The sequence below is a fragment of the Leptonychotes weddellii genome, chromosome 6, assembly GCF_054177405.1.
Source record: "Leptonychotes weddellii isolate Sample4059 chromosome 6, ASM5417740v2, whole genome shotgun sequence".
Classification (NCBI taxonomy): Eukaryota; Metazoa; Chordata; class Mammalia; order Carnivora; family Phocidae; genus Leptonychotes; species Leptonychotes weddellii.
In genome coordinates, this window is record NC_138374.1 from 71,906,430 (window position 1) to 71,922,091 (window position 15,662).

Sequence of the window (15,662 nt, forward strand, 5' to 3'; positions counted from 1 at the left end):
GGTGGGTATTGAGGAGGGCACGTTCTGCATGGAGCACTGGGTGTTGTGCACGAACAATGAATCATGGAACACTTCATCTAGAACTAATGATGTAATGTATGGGGATTAACATAAGAATAAAAAAAAATTGTGTGAGTGAACAAGAAGAGGGATTTCCACTGGATAACTAACCTTAAAAAAAAATAGGAAGATGTAGTCCCCTCGTCCAGTTGTAAGCCACCCATGGAGCATCTCTCAACATGTGTACGAGCTAACCCAGGCAGCCACCCCTATCCATCAACAGAGCTGTACACCACGGATCTTGCCCTTAGTGTCATGTCTCTCACTGGGCACCATTGGCTGTAACCATGAATGCTGGGTGCCATCAACTCTTAGTAGCAATGCTCTTATTTCTGCAGTCACTGCCATTCCCATTGGCATTGTCAATCGCTGCCATGTCAACCGCTCACTGACAGTGCTTCCCAGTGGATCTTGAGTGATGATGTTCCCGATGAACTGGTGCTGATGCACCCAGGAACGAGGTCCTTCACTTGCTAAGATTTCCAAGGGTCTGTGGCAGAATGCAAAGGACCACGTCTCTTTGCCTGCCACCCTAATACCTTTACATACTCAGGGAGAAGCTCCTTGTCCAAATTAGAAGGTTGTGCTAAGTCTTCTTCATTTGGCCTTGTGGACATCAAAAGCACCCAGGATGCTTGGAAACACAGAGTTCCTTGGCTCCACCTAAAATTTTCTAAATCCTAATCTCTGGTGATTTCATGAATGTATAAGTATGTATATGAAGTGTGATGAACATACAGTGATATTCGTTTCAGGTGTACAAAATCATGATTCAGCAACCCTATACATGTCTCAGTGCTCATCGAGATGAGTGTATCCTCAGTGCCCATGATCTATTTCACTCATCCCCCCTCCCCAAACCACCAGTTTGTTCTCTGTATGGAAGAGTCTGGTTTTGTTTGTTTGTTTGTCTCTTTTTGTTTGTTCATTTGTTTTGTTTCCTAAGTTTCACCTATGAGTGAAATCAAATGGTATTTGCTTCAGGACACATTTGGGAACCACGAGTCTAGATGATTGTGGGGGCCCTTTAACTTTGAGATGGTGCCAGTCACTCTGAAACTACGGAGTGAAGGTGTGAGGATCTCATTCACCTTGGGGTTTATGTGATGCTCATGTTTTCTTTGTGGATGGCATTCTTTTTTGCATTGAGTCTTTGAATTAGACATGTTTTAAAACCACTGTAGTCTTGGGTTATCTTTATTTTTTTAAGATTTTATTTATTTATTTATTTATTTGAGAGAGAGTGAGAGAGAGCCTATGAGCGAGGGGTGGGGCAGAAGGGAAGGGACAGAAAATCTCCAGCAGGCTCCCTGCTGAGCAGGGAGTCCGATGAGGGGCTTGATCCCAGGACCCTGAGATCATGACTTGAGCCAAAATCAAGAGTCAGACGCTCGACTGACTGAGCCACCCAGGCTCCCCCTGGGTTATCTTTCTAATAATTTGCTGTTACCAAGTTATTTGAAGTAAATATATGGTCAGAACTTAGTTTTCTGCTTTGGGGACGTGTAGATAATGGTCTGTTCATGTCTTACACGGTCAGTGTGATTTTATTGCTGCCACTGCTCAGACTTAAAAATTATGTGATTAAAAAGAAAAAGAGTGATGGGCACAGGTGGCCACTGTTGTCTCTGAAAGTCACATGAAGCAGAGCCCTAAGTATGACTGAGGATCGATAAATAGCTCTCATGGTCCATCTCAGCATCGTCTGGCTGTTGTAATTGTGTTAGTCTTAGCATTCTTGCTGGCCAAAGGGACGCAGATTTATATGGAGGACATGAGAAATTCAGGTTTCCAAAACGCTCTTGGGGGGTAAGTACCAGATAGAGCACCCTTTGTCATAAAGAAGCTGTCTTTCAACTTTTCCCCATTTCTGAATTCTATTGTATCCAGATTATACTGTTCTTTCTCTTCTAAAGGATCTGTTGTGATTTTTCTGGGGCTTAAAAACTTTTGAGGAAACAACCTTACCTTTTCTAGGTTTTCTTGGTCGCTGATTCCTGTTGTGAGGTGCTTTTGACCAGTTTCCCTTTCTTTGCAAAGTAGGGGAAAGAACACGGACTATGGAATAAGTTTCAAATGTGATCACTTAATAGTTGCATAATTTTATGCAAGCTACTAAACCTTTGTGAGGCACCATTTTCTCATCTTCAAGCTGCAGATGCATGATTATTATTAGCATTAAATGATATAAGTATGTAATTTTGTACCTAGAACATAGCAAGAACTCAACAAGTTGGTTCTTTATGTCTACTGCTCAAAAAAATAAATGCTTCACCACATCTGATTTCCAACTTCCAGCTGGGACTATAGAGGTGTTCTCAAAATGTAGTCTCTGGACCAGCAGCATGAGCATCCCCTGGGAACTTGATAGAAATAAAAACCGTCAGGCCCCACTTGAGACCTCCTGAATCAGAAGCCATGACTTTGGGGCCTAAAATGTGTGTTTTCACAAGACCTCTTGGCGATTCTGTGTACGCTACTGTAGTTTGAGAACCACTGCCGTAGCAAAAGAGAAAGCCTTAAATCTAAGTTTTTATGTAGACAGATCTCTGACATCACAGTATACAGAGAAGCATTCCGTTCTAAAATCTAGGATTCTCTTAGATGTTTGTACACCTCACAATGCAGTAGAAATGGCGCTGCTTCTTGAGTAAAGGGAAGAAACGTATTTGAGTCCCAACACCCAGTAGTTAGCTTTGAATCAGCTGGGTCTCCTTTGGCCAGCTGGGTGTGAAGGGGAATCCATGAACAGCCCATAAATGGCGTATCTCTGGCTCTCATCTCCACCCTAACTATGGAATTTTCTGCTCCTTCTGAGTCTGCCTGACTTAGATCTGGAAGGCACAGGTTATGTCTGGAATGTGCTCCTGAGCAAGCCCCTGTGACTGCTCCTGGTACTGACCGCGCCGCCCCGAGATCCAAAGTCAGTGTCACCAGCTGCACAGGGGCCGGCTCCCAGGTGTGGGTGCGGATGCTACCAAGAGCACAGACACCCCCCCCCCCGGTCCTCAGCCTCCGCCCCCCTCCCTGTGCCGTTCAGGCCGCAGGTGGTAGACGCTCTTGTTCTTCCACTCAGCCCTGCAGTTCTGGAGAAGGCCCTTGCAGCCAGTCCTCCAGGTGCCAAGGCTGTGCTCTACTTTCTGGAGCCTTCTCTTGTGCCAAACCCTGATGCTTATGAAGTTGAGGTCTTCGGGACATTTTTAAATTGCCTGTCAGTGTTTTGAAATCAGCAATTTAACATTCTTCAGGGGTTTCTCTGAGTTTTCAGACCCTACAACTCAGTTTGGGAAGTCCTTGGGTGATGTTGTTAATCTCCTCTTGAGGGGGAGGGATCCTGAAAAAGACAAAGGGGCAACTTGGCAGTTATTAAATGGTTTCCAATTATTTTCTATATTGTGAAACAGAGCAAGAAATGAACAATCTGAGGCCCCGCCTAGCTTCGTTCCCAGGCTTTCTCAATTACCCTGACCCTTAAACCTTTTATGTATCGAGCTTGGGGCACCAGTCCCAAGATCTAGCTGGCTTGACTCTGGGCTTGGCCGTGGACATCTTCCACAGATTAGCAGCGCTGTCCACAGTCCCACCATGCATGAGAGCAAGGCTTCATCCACGCAAACCTCAACCCCCTTTCTCTGGGCTTCCTTACAGCTCACAGACGAGGTGAGGCCCACTCTTTTTTTTTAAGGCCAAATGAGATAGACTTGCTATTTAAATAAACAAAGTAAGGACATATTTTTTACACAGTAATTTGTTTAACAGAACTGTTCACCTTGGTGCTATTTTGAGGGATTAAGAATGCAATATACCTTTGAATCCTGTTCAATATTAAGTCATGTTTATTTTTTTAAGTAAGGCTCGATATTCTAAAGTGCGAAGGAATTTGGTTTCTCTGCATTAGCCACTAGCTCAAAATGCTCTTTTTAAAACATAATGGTTCTTTCCGAATGATCTTGTCTATAGATGTGCAAACACATATGGAAAACTTTTCCTTTCTAGGCACACACTGTATATGTTTATGCACCTTGTATATACCAACATTTGTAAACACACCCCCCCACACACATACACCTTTTATCGCCTGTACTCTTCTGTATTCTTTGATTTTTCCACTCTGAGTTAGAAGCCTTTCTGAGACTTCATCATGGTTTTCACTCACCCCCATTTGATCCACACAGTATGGAAATCCCCTTTCCTGTTCTCATTTATTTCTCTAAGGAGCATTTGAGCCTTGCAGTATGCTTAGCACTGTGCTAAATACTGGGGTACAACTGTGATCAAGACAGGCCCAGCTCTGCCCTCAGAGGATCGTAGCAGGTTATGCATTTGCTGTGAGTTCTTGATTAGATGTCTAGTCACATTGCAAACCCTGGTTTTTCCTATCGTCCCTGGTCTCTTTACCTGTTTCACCTCATGCTCGTATCTTCCTTCCTTTCTCATTTTGGATCTCTTGACTTGGAGAAATATGAAAGAGTGTGCAGGAAAAGGATCCGTCCAGTCCTTTTAAGCAAGGTATGCTTCTGAGCTACCATGTATTCATGACATTGCATTCTACCGGACACGAGGAACAGGGAAGAATGGATACAAACCGTGCAGGCCAAAAGCAGAGAAAAGCAACAGTTCGCCTCCCCTGGCAACAGCATTATTTTTAGGAATCAGCGAATCCTCTTCTCCTGCCCTGCAAGCTGTGAAATTAGCAGATTTTTAATAGGGAGAACAAATGTGTGTTGGGAGGATAGACATTTGGGGAAATGAAGTGTTTTGAGGGATTCTAAACTCTGGGAATCCACTTGTCCTCTGAAGTTAGATAATACACCACTTCTGGAAAGTGAACCTGTTGGTGTCCATTTGAACGGCAGAGTCTTGGAAAAGCTTCCATTACCGGGGTGCAATAAAAATGCCACTTGCTCTCGCTGCTAGAACACCATCTGCCATCACCCTTTGCTTGTGATTTATCCCCTTTTGCACCCGTGCCCACACCCCCCACCCAGCTAAAACATAGACATTACTGGATTTTTATATAATAGATCTCTGCTCTCCTCAAACTAGTCTTGGGAGGGAACTTTGATGATGCCTTATAAAAACAAAATGATTAACTTGTAAAAAATACCAGAGGGTTTGGCAAAGGGATGTGGCAAAAGCAGGGGGGGTGGGGGGGAGCGTGTCGGGGACCCATGGGCATTTTTATGTCTGGGGCAACAGGGCCCACAGATTGTTTGCTCCACAGAAGAAGCACAATCTAGTTATGCTCAGGTCAAGCTATGAACATCCCTCTGTTGTTATGCAGGTTTAAAAGCAACACCTTTGTCAGATGTCTCTTTTGTAGCCTCAGTGTTTTACGCATGCGTGTGGCGGGCTTTGGGCGAAGTACATGTTCTTGGGGGTTTTATAATAAGTTTGCTTCAATGCTGCTGGTTGTTGTAGTCGACAATGGTGATAATTATGATAATGCACATGCATCTCATTATTTTCTCTTTATTAAAAGGCACTTTTTCTATGGCTTTTCCTGAAAAAAAAAATGCAAGTGATTTTTAACCCTAACAGTTAGGGATAAAGTAGGTATCCTTACCTGTGAGTGATATATTTATTTAAAGAGGTGTACTTATGGGGCACCTGGGTGGCTCAGTTGTTAAGCATCTGCCTTCGGCTCAGGTCATGATCCCAGGATCCTGGGATCGAGTCCCACATCGGGCTCCCTGTTCGGCGGGAAGCCTGCTTCTCCCTCTCCCACTCCCCCTGCTTGTGTTCCCTCTCTCGCTGTCTCTCTTTGTCAAATAAATAAATAAAATCTTAAAAAAAAAAAAAGAGGTGTACTTAAACAAATCCTTCCTTATATTTGTCAGTCTACCTGTCCATTCATTCCCTCATCAGTTTTCATTAAGCTCCTCTGAGTAAACATTTTCTGTGCATTATCCCCTTGGATCCTTAAAACAATGCTGGGCAGGGACAGTAATATCATCTTACTGTATACATGATAACTTGAGGCTTAGAGATCTTAGTTGTCATGCCCAAGGTCACACAGCTGGTACACGGTGCAGCTGAAACCTGAACCCACAGAATCCGATCCCTGAGTCCCAGTGCTGGTACTTGGAAATATGTGCCTTATTTTACAGGCAAAGTAGATTGAATATTGTGACTAGATTTGTGATCTCAAAAGATTGAGGTTTTAGTTAAACCTAATTTAAAATTCTAACTCTAACCAATTCCCTAAGACGTGGACCTGGTGGGAGTCCCCCTGGGGCTATACCATCGGTTTTTTCTCCTTTTCCCAACACGGTTGTTGAGAGTATTGAATGAGCGGCTCTACCTGGTGAGCACTCAATGCAGCACACCCTTTCCACACGGAGGGATTCTAGTGTCCCCCCCCCCACTGCCACCACCACTCTCTCTCTCCTCCTCTGGAGGGACCGGAAGGAACCCTTTGGAGGATGGGTTTTCTGTGAAGACCCTGAGCCTGGAGTCTGAGGGTGATGCAGGAATGCAAACGTGAGACGTTACGGTTCTGACCTAAGACAGAACATTGGGTAGATGAAGGGATACCGTGGAGATAGAATTAAACATTGTTGACGTATTTTACGTGGGACTGAGAGTAAGAGAATTATTGGAAAACCTCAGAATCTATGGTTTGTGTGACTGGGGGGAGGGGCCATTAGATAAGATGGGGAATGATGGGGGGGGGTGCCTGCGCTGGGAGAAAGGCTGGTATGTCGTAGGTTGTGTATGTGATTGCTATGATCTGCATGGTGACGTGTCCATGGTTGCCATAAATTCGTTAGTGTTCTTCTCAGGCAAAGGTATTTCAGTGGCGTGGAATGCGAAGGTTTTTGCTCAGAGTGTAATAATTAAAGCAATTTGACGAGTACTCTATGACTTTTACTCCTGCCTTTGAATGAACGCTTTGCTCCAATAAGATGGTCTCCTTAATGACCCCCTAAAACCCCAGGCACACCTATGTCTGTAGCCCTAGCTTGGTTCTACATCCCATAGTTTTTGGTATTTTTTAAAATGTGTATTGTTCTTTGTACACGTGGGTGTTTCTGGTCTTCCAAAGGACACTGTACGCTTCTTTTGTACCTCCTGAATGGAGCGGTGTAAGTGTTCTGCAGAAATGGGAACTTGATAAAGGACTCTTACTCTGAAGTCACAATTAAAGTCAAGAATGAATTTTTGTGGAAAACCTCAATGCAGATGTACCAAAAAACTTCAAGAAAATGAGAATACTCTGAGTCATACTTTTCCTGGTACCATTCATCCCACTTTAGGTACTATCATTCTGCTCCACTTAGCATTTCTCCCACCTACATCTGTCATCTAGAGTCATAGGCAAGGGGGTATAAAGGGGGTCAAGTCTTGAAGGGAAATTGCTTTTCCTCAAAAGTTGATGGAACTCCACCACCATTGGCTAGATTACCTTCTTAGGCATGGAGTGCCATCTTGTCTCCATGAATTAAATGTCACGATTTTGTCCGTTTGAAGATGACCATAAAGGACCACGAGTCTGTGGCAAGTCATCTTTTGGCCGAGACTTAAATTTGAATTTTGCGTTGGTGAGTGGGCCTTGCTGTCCGCCCACCCAGAGCAGCTGTGTGTCCATGCAGCCTTCCTTTTCTTTGATTTCTGTGTCATACCCACTAATTCTTGTGAGTTATTCATGGCTGCTTCTTGTGGGGTAATAGCATATTATAGTGGTAGCAGACGTTTGAGATTTATGAAAGTCTTGGGACAGATCTCCTCATGAATGTCAATGGATTGCTGTAGTGAATGATTTGCTCTATCTTGATAAAGAATGTCTTGCCGGGGTGCCTGGGTGGCTCAGTCGTTAAGCGTCTGCCTTCGGCTCAGGTCATGATCCCAGGGTCCGGGATCGAGCCCCGCGTCGGGCTCCCTGCTCTGCGGGAAGCCTGCTTCTCCCTCTCCCACTCCCCCTGCTTGTGTTCCCTCTCTCGCTGTGTCTCTCTCTGTCAAATAAATAAATAAAAAATCTTAAAAAAAAAAAAAAAAAGAATGTCTTGCCAAGCTGCTGAGCTCTTACTTGAATCTTATACACCCTTCTTATTCCCTTAGCAGAAGTTCTAGCCTTCCTGGTGAATTTCCCTTTACTCTTGGGTATGGTTCACTCTTGCAACAGATACAAATTTAGAAAGCTGGTGTTAAAAACCGCAGTTAAACATAGGTCTCCCCAGAGGTAGGAAGCCAGAATAGTTTCTGTGGATTCCAGCAAAGAGGCCTTCTTTTTCAAAACAATGTTCTTTTTTTTTGCATGGTCAACTAGACACTGAAGCTCTGTGTTATCTGGGAGGCAAGAGAGGCAAGATGCCAGGCTGCTCTCCCCCAAATTATATCCAGAAGCTGTCTCCTCCCTGTTAGTGTGCCCATGTCTGATGTGTTGATTCCTTTCTAAGGGCTCCAGTCCAAATAAGGCTCAATTAGCAGCCTGAAAATAGAGTCTCTCTGCCTGTCTTTTACCGTAAAAACCTGGGGACTGTTAAGGTTCTAATTTTACTTTCCTCTTAATACCAACGGAAGGTGCCATATCTCTCTGTGGAATGTTGACGTTCTTCCTTTTATTTATTTATTTATTTATTTTTGGTAATGAGACAAGCCTTGTTATTGCAGCCAGTTCTCATGTTTTAGTGACAGCAAAATGGAGAGAGATTAGGACATCTGATGTGAGACACTCGTGTCTGGTAGAGCCTGGCAACAGATTAGCGAAAGAAACTGGCTGTCCAAAATCATCAGCGTTCGCTGCCTTCTCCAAGTCAAAGAAATCACTGTGCTCTGCATAAGCCCTGTGTTGAGTTCATTTCGCTGACCCTTCCTTCATTTTGGCCGAAGGGTATTTTTAATAACTTGGTATGTTTAAGAGTCAGAGGAGGCCAAATTTCTGGCTAGGCTCTGGAGAGATGATGGTAATGAAATGTTTGGGGAATTAGAGGGAAAAAGTCTGAAAAAAAGGCGCCTTCTTTTGGATCTGTTTAACATGACTTTCCTAATCATTTCTGAGTTGGGGGGGTGGGGGTGGGGGGAGAAATACACAAAACCCTCTAAGGAAAACCAGTGTTTATTTATTTATTTTTCTTTCTTTTCTTTTCTTTTTTTTTTTTTGAAAACCAGTGTTTAAAACTTAAAGCTTTGAGTGAGCCACTTCAAAACACACAGTGAAGTTGTCTGTATTTTACTTGGAAACTAATATTTAAGTCAAAAAGAACAGTAGCAGAAACTCATGCTGATGTGGGTGGAAAGGACCAGAGGATGCGGATTAGGTCACAGTGCGGCCAGGGGAGCTAGGTGGAGGGCAGTGGCCAACACAAGACAAGCTGGGGGACAGTCTGAAGACAGGCACCCGGGGGAATTAGGGTGTTTTCATAAGAAGCCCTGTTCTGTTTCTGTCTCCCCACCCCCACACCGGGCATTTGCAGCTTTGGCATCCTGGACACTGGTCCCGCCAAAGTTCAGTTCACTTGAGTGCAATGAGTGTGCCCAAGGTACACTGAGAGGTGAGGGCGGAAGATGAGTGGGTCATGCGCTGTCTCCAACCACGTGTCACCTGCACGAACCCCGCCCATCGGCCAACCTCTCCTGAGACACCGCCCCCCACTAGTCCAGGCCTGCGTGCTCTGATCTGTCACAAGCCACCTCCCCGGTGTGGACCACGTCGTTTGGAAGCACAGTGTCAGCCGTACCACCCCATGTAGTCTGTACGTCCCCTGAGCCTGTATCTCATGCTTCTTTTGAAATACACTCTGCCCCTCGCGAGGCGGTGGGTGCAAGCAGGGGCATAATTGCACCTGTTGATGAAATTAATTAACAATCAGGGCCTCGTGGTAAGCATGCGCCGGCCCTCCAAAGATGCTCAACAACTTGATTTAAATTTTAAATGACATCTGCTTGGTACCCATTTGTAGTAAATGTGATACTGCAGGAACTGAGCATTATTTCAGGTAAAATACTGAAGTTTTCTTAGTATTCTGAGCTAGAGGTCTATTTACTCACTATGTTTTATTCACTTGACATGTTTATTAAGTGCCTGCTGTGTATACCCAGCACTGATGACATAGTTGAGATCTAAGAATTAACTGTTTAGGAAAATATGAAAAAATCATATTTGGGGAGACTATCTCCCCATTGGTTATCGGAGGCAGATCTTTGTTAATGATTAATTATTGCTGAAACCCAGAGAGCGTTTCTCTACCCAGACATTTATATCTGCCATTAAAAAAAAAAAAAAAAAGGTATAGTTGGCTAAATATGGAAATTTGGAGACATTGTCTTTATCTGGAAAAAAGCTTCCAGGCCAGAAGAGAGGAGAGAGACAGTGCTGTGTGGAGATGTGTTTATGCTGTTTATTTAAGAAATAGTTCTGTAGCACCCACAATGGGCAGGCTGTCTTCCAAACAGCAGCTGGTTTAGCATCTTTCATAAAGATGGTCCCATTTAATGTCCACAGGAAGTCCATAAAGTAGGTGCTCTTACTAGCCTCCTTTTAAATATGGGGGGCTGACACCTAAAGAGGTAAAATATGTCACTCGAGGTCACTCATACTGGGCTTGGTGGAGCTGCTTGCCAAAGATGTGTTTTGGAGAAATTAATTCCAACAAGGGAAATAAGGCAATCAAGTAGGCCTCTGAAAGTAGATGTCATTTAAACTGGGTGTTGAAACCTGATTGGGGTTGGTATGTTGGCAAATATAAGGGAGTTAAGAATATACCAAAAGAGAGCTGTTCTATAAGGGACGAAGAAGTGAGGTATTAGCAAAATGCAATTTTCTGTCCAATATTAGAATTTTGGAAAGATGTATCTTCTCCGATCCTCCTCTCTCAAGCGCTGCTAAATTTTAGGTCTTCTCTGCAATATATTTTAAAAATTCCTCCAAATATGAATAATCTAATATATTCTGAATGGCACTGCCATTTTGTTTAAATCTCAAGATTTGAGGACAGTTAAATGTTTACTACCCATCTCCACAGCAGTCCATGGCCCACATGAGTCATCATGTTGGGGATCAAACAGGACTCTTCACTATAAGATAACCCTCCTAGGTGGGCTGTCAGTGACATCCACCAAAAACCATGCCTTATTTTAGAGAAATGCCCTAGGGCTCTGCTTGTTGGAAAAATGATCAGCTTCTTTGATCCCTTCAACTCAATGAGTAGAGGTTGCAGCTAGCCTGGAAGGCTGTACTCAGATTTCTATAATTCTCAGCTTACAGGGCATGACAGATCCTATTTACTTTTTAGTAGAGATATTGACTGTATAAATACATTTTTACTTTCTGGATAATATTATAGTTTTAAATTTAAAATTCTATTTCTGCCATTATTGCATTTTTCTAATGGAAACATCAAACAGAACATTACTAGTAATTCAATTTCTATTCAAGATATCAGAAACTATTTGTCAATTTTAAAATAAAAACTAAATCCAAAATATTTTAAAACATCCAAAATGGTAATTGAGTTTCAGTGGGCCAAATCAGAATTTTTCTTTGGAGGAAAAATGTTAAAAGAAATATACCAATAAAAATAAATCAGGGTGCCTGGGTGGCTCAGTCAGTTCAGCATCTGCCTACAGTCCCAGGATCCAGTCCTGCATCGGGCTTCCTGCTCAGCGGAGAATCTGCTTCTTCCTCTGACCCTCCCTTTCTCGAGCTTTCTCTCTCTCACGCTCTCTCTCTCTAAGTGAATAAACTCATTTAAAAAAATAAATCAGTGCAATTATTTTTAAAAAGTTAGAAAAAATGAATCCAGAGCAATAGGAAGCCCTTACATAATAAGTATTATATAGTGAAATAATCTTCAACAATCAAGTTTTTGGAAATATGGCATGGAAAATTAATGTCTAGAAGGCAAAAGCATGTTCATGACCAAGGTGATCATTAAGTTGGATAGCGAAGGATAGCGTATGGTCTGTTTTGCTGATACACCAGGGATCGGACTTCCTAAGATGGAGACACCTGAAACGTCTCACAGATGAAGAAATGGGGGGCAGGGGGAGCTGGGAGGTTTAAGTCACTGCCTATGCCACATTGCTTGTAGGAGATAGAGGGGTGGAGCCGGGCTCCCAGGCTAGAGGTAACCAGTGGAGCTCTTCGAGTGATGAGAGAGAATGGAATGACTTAGTCGCGTGTGCCTTCAGCAGCGTTGATCAATGGCTCAATCAGCAGTTGGACAGCTCTCGTTTTCCAGAGCCTTCTAAGAACTCAAGCTTCAGTGAGCCCCAGGGCGGGACCTGCATTCAATGGGGCACACATGCCTAGAGAGGCAGCCCTTCCAAGGAGGGCGACAGCTAGTAGACGACTGCCCCCCACCTGCCAAGAGTAGGGTTTCGAAGCACAAAGTGACTTTCACCTCCCAAGGATTTCATTTTAGAAATAAAGCATTCACTTTATGCGCTAAGCCTCCTATTCTGCTTTTTTACGTTTTCAGAAATGCTCTCCCAAGTGCATAGATCATTTCATACCCTTGCGTATGGACTTTCCTTGGTGTTGGCTTCCTGCACCCAAGAGCTATTGACAATTAGTTCAATGGCTAATTTACAGAAGACCCCTTCACGTCTATTTTATTTTATTGTCTTATTTTTACCAGAAATAAAGCTAAACTTTTTAAAAAAGGAAGGTCACCAGCGGAAACCTTTCAACTGGCTTTGAAGGCAACACAAGCAGAATGTTCCGCACACGGAGTTTTGTACGTGCTCAGAAGGTTGTGCTGACTTCAATCTCTGCCTCATACCCAGGCACACCCCAAAATACCACTCCTTTTTTCTCCGCTCCAGCCCTTGGGCGAGCTAGGGGTAACTATTTTGACTCTGTGTGAGATGTAGCATGTTGCATTGCTTCATGTTTTTCTGAACAAAAAGATCATTTTTCTTTGAGAGAATTGTATTTGCTAAAGATGGATATTGGAAATTAATATCATGTCCCAGATATGCAGGGCTTTGTAACCAGAATAACCGTCAGACACCACAGAAGAACACGGGATTGGATGTATTCAGTTTCTTTCTGGTTATCTGATGTCCTTCTGCAACACAGGCCACCACTTCTCCAAGGTATCCCGCGTGGGGACAGTAGACGCTGAACTAAGCGTTCTGTGTACTTTAGGGCCATTGCATTTTCTCAACAGCTCTGGAAAGTAGACATCGGGACTCTTATTTTGCTGATGACAACAATAAAGCAAGGATGGTTTAGTGACTGATGCACAGTGAGTAACAGGACCTAGACAGAAGCCAAGTTCAGCCTATGTGGAAATACAGGTTGTCCCATGGCGTAACCTGGAGAGGCTCAAAGACTGTACTGCAGAGACAATATGCCATTTGTACCCAGCTTTTATAGATTACTCGTATTTTGGTGTTTTTAAAAACTATAATCAGGGGGCGCCTGGGTGGCTCAGTTGGTTGAGCGACTGCCTTCGGCTCAGGTCATGATCCTGGAGTCCCTGGATCGAGTCCCGCATCGGGCTCCCTGCTCGGTGGGGAGTCTGCTTCTCCCTCTGCCCCTCCCCCCTCTCATGTGCTCTCTCTCATTCTCTCTCTCTCAAATAAATAAATAAAATCTTTAAAAAAAAAAACAAAAAAAACTATAATCAGGGGATAGTGGCAAGTTGCATATTCTTAGAACCCAAGCGTGAGATTTGGGCTTGCAAAGTATCTTTGAAACTACGATGCATTTTCCCGTCCCTGACTGCCCATATAAAGCCAGGCTTTTGCCCAGTATGGTGTCTGGGGTTCCCCTGCATAGGACCTGCAGCCCTCACAGGTGTCATGGGAGTGTTGTTGGGGCCCAGTAAATTGGCATGCCTGCTCTGAAAGCCTTGTGTTTGGTTTTGTTTTATTTTTGAGGGTTGCTGATAGACTGTCCCTCCCTCCTAAATATGTTCCCAGTGTCTGTGTTTGTGAATTCAACAGTCCAAAGAAGTTCCCGCTTTCCGCTCCACATATAAAGTCTGATAAAGAAGGATCATCCTCATCTTTCTTCTCTGGGGAGGCAGGATTCATGACCCGCCGATGCTATGGAATATAGTATTAGCACAAAGTATGAAAGGAGCTTACAGAGCATTTTGCAGAGAGTTCGTTCATAAACATTGCCAAATGTTGTGTGATCTTATTGAATCTTTCCAAAGTCCTCCAAGGAAGTTGATAGTATCTCCATTTTTCCAGATGAATAAATTCCAATTTAGAAAGGTCACAGGGACTCACTGGGTCACGGAGATGTCCTGCCCCCAGTCCTGGGCTCTTCTGTCTCTGCTTTCTTGGGCTGCTTTGATGTTTCAGAAGGGAAAGTGGGAGACCGGCTGTTTCTCTGGGATTCTGAAAATAGGCAAATAGCAACAAACTTGCAGTTCCTGTAAAGATGTGATACTTGCTAATAATAAGGGTAACATAGTAATACACCAGGTTGATCCACTCCAGAGCATGTATTACTAACCCGTCTGCTTAGTGGCTCCCTTTCCCATATTTCTGATGATAGGGGTAGAAGTCAGGAAGGCAATGTGCCACTCATGACCTTCTTTTTAATAGGCTGGTGCTTAAATATTCCATGAGCGTCTGGTGTTTTCCTAGGGTTCATGTTTAATTTTGAGCTTCGGTCTGTAGCCTTACTTCCTTGTTATTTAAGTATGTAGAGACCTATGGGCATAAACCACCAGAGACTGAAATATATTCTATATGATGTGTACTTGCCTTTTATAAAGTTGTGCTGTACTTTGAGGCCACTCTACGTCATTTTTAGGAACTTTAATTTTCTGTGTATTAATAACATTAATACAGCCCCAAGGAAAGAAGAGAGTCAGTGAGAAAGAAAGTCTACTCTGTCTTATTTTGCTCCACTAGGTTTCTAGTTGTCAAAATTCAAACACTCAGTAAATCCAAATGTAGATTTCATGGCTATCTGCACCTTTTAGTTTATTTCCCTTTTAAATCAAAGAAAAGTCATTCAAGATACAAATAAGGAAATGAAAACAATTACCAGCTGGGAATTCAAGCACCTAAGGTATATTGAATATTTATGGGCTAACATATGCATGGAGCATTTCCACATACCCCTTGTCAAAATGGATTTCTTTCTCTAGGATTCTGTTACCTTTTTTTTTTTGTTAGTGTTGTTACGTTACTTTCTATCAATTGCCTGTTGCATCAGTGAGTTATTGTGGGGGCGGGGAAGCCTGGTAAGAGCCAGGCATCCAAATGCTTAGGTCTCCATCAGGGTCACTGATCACGCTGGGGATATCGTGCAAGCTACCTCACCTCTCTGTGCCTCGGTGTCCTTGTGTGTGTTGGGATTATTGCTGCCACCCACCTCACAGAAATGTTCTAATGATTAAGTTCATATTTCATACAAAGCACATGGGCCTAGTGCTCAATAAGCATTCACTGGTATTACGATCTTGTTTTCACTGTCCCTCTCCTCTGCTCCGCTCAGGGGCTTATCCATTTGTCCCTGAACTATCGCATTAGCCTTCTAACGAATCTCTTGTTGGTCAGTGCTGTATCAGTGTCAGAAAATCAGTTCACATAAGTTCTTTTTACAGAGATGATTTAATATAGGAATTGTTGGAACGGGCACAGGGAGGGTAGGAAAGGGAAGAGTGGATCAACACAGAGCTAATAACTGC

The 15,662-nt window shown here is 43.3% G+C and overlaps 1 protein-coding gene and 2 long non-coding RNA genes across 5 annotated transcripts in view; all 3 read left to right on the top strand.

Moving 5' to 3' along the window:
• LOC102740208 (protein kinase cGMP-dependent 1) overlaps positions 1 to 15,662 on the top strand; it is a 914,142-nt gene that overhangs the window by 192,394 nt on the left and 706,086 nt on the right. The gene's annotated exons all lie outside the window — the stretch shown is intronic.
• LOC145722248 (uncharacterized) overlaps positions 1 to 15,662 on the top strand; it is a 112,191-nt gene that overhangs the window by 28,460 nt on the left and 68,069 nt on the right. The gene's annotated exons all lie outside the window — the stretch shown is intronic.
• On the top strand, positions 3,731 to 10,819 carry LOC145722245 (uncharacterized). Its single transcript, XR_014146365.1, has 2 exons — positions 3,731 to 7,856; positions 8,075 to 10,819. It is a non-coding gene; the product is annotated as an uncharacterized LOC145722245 (long non-coding RNA).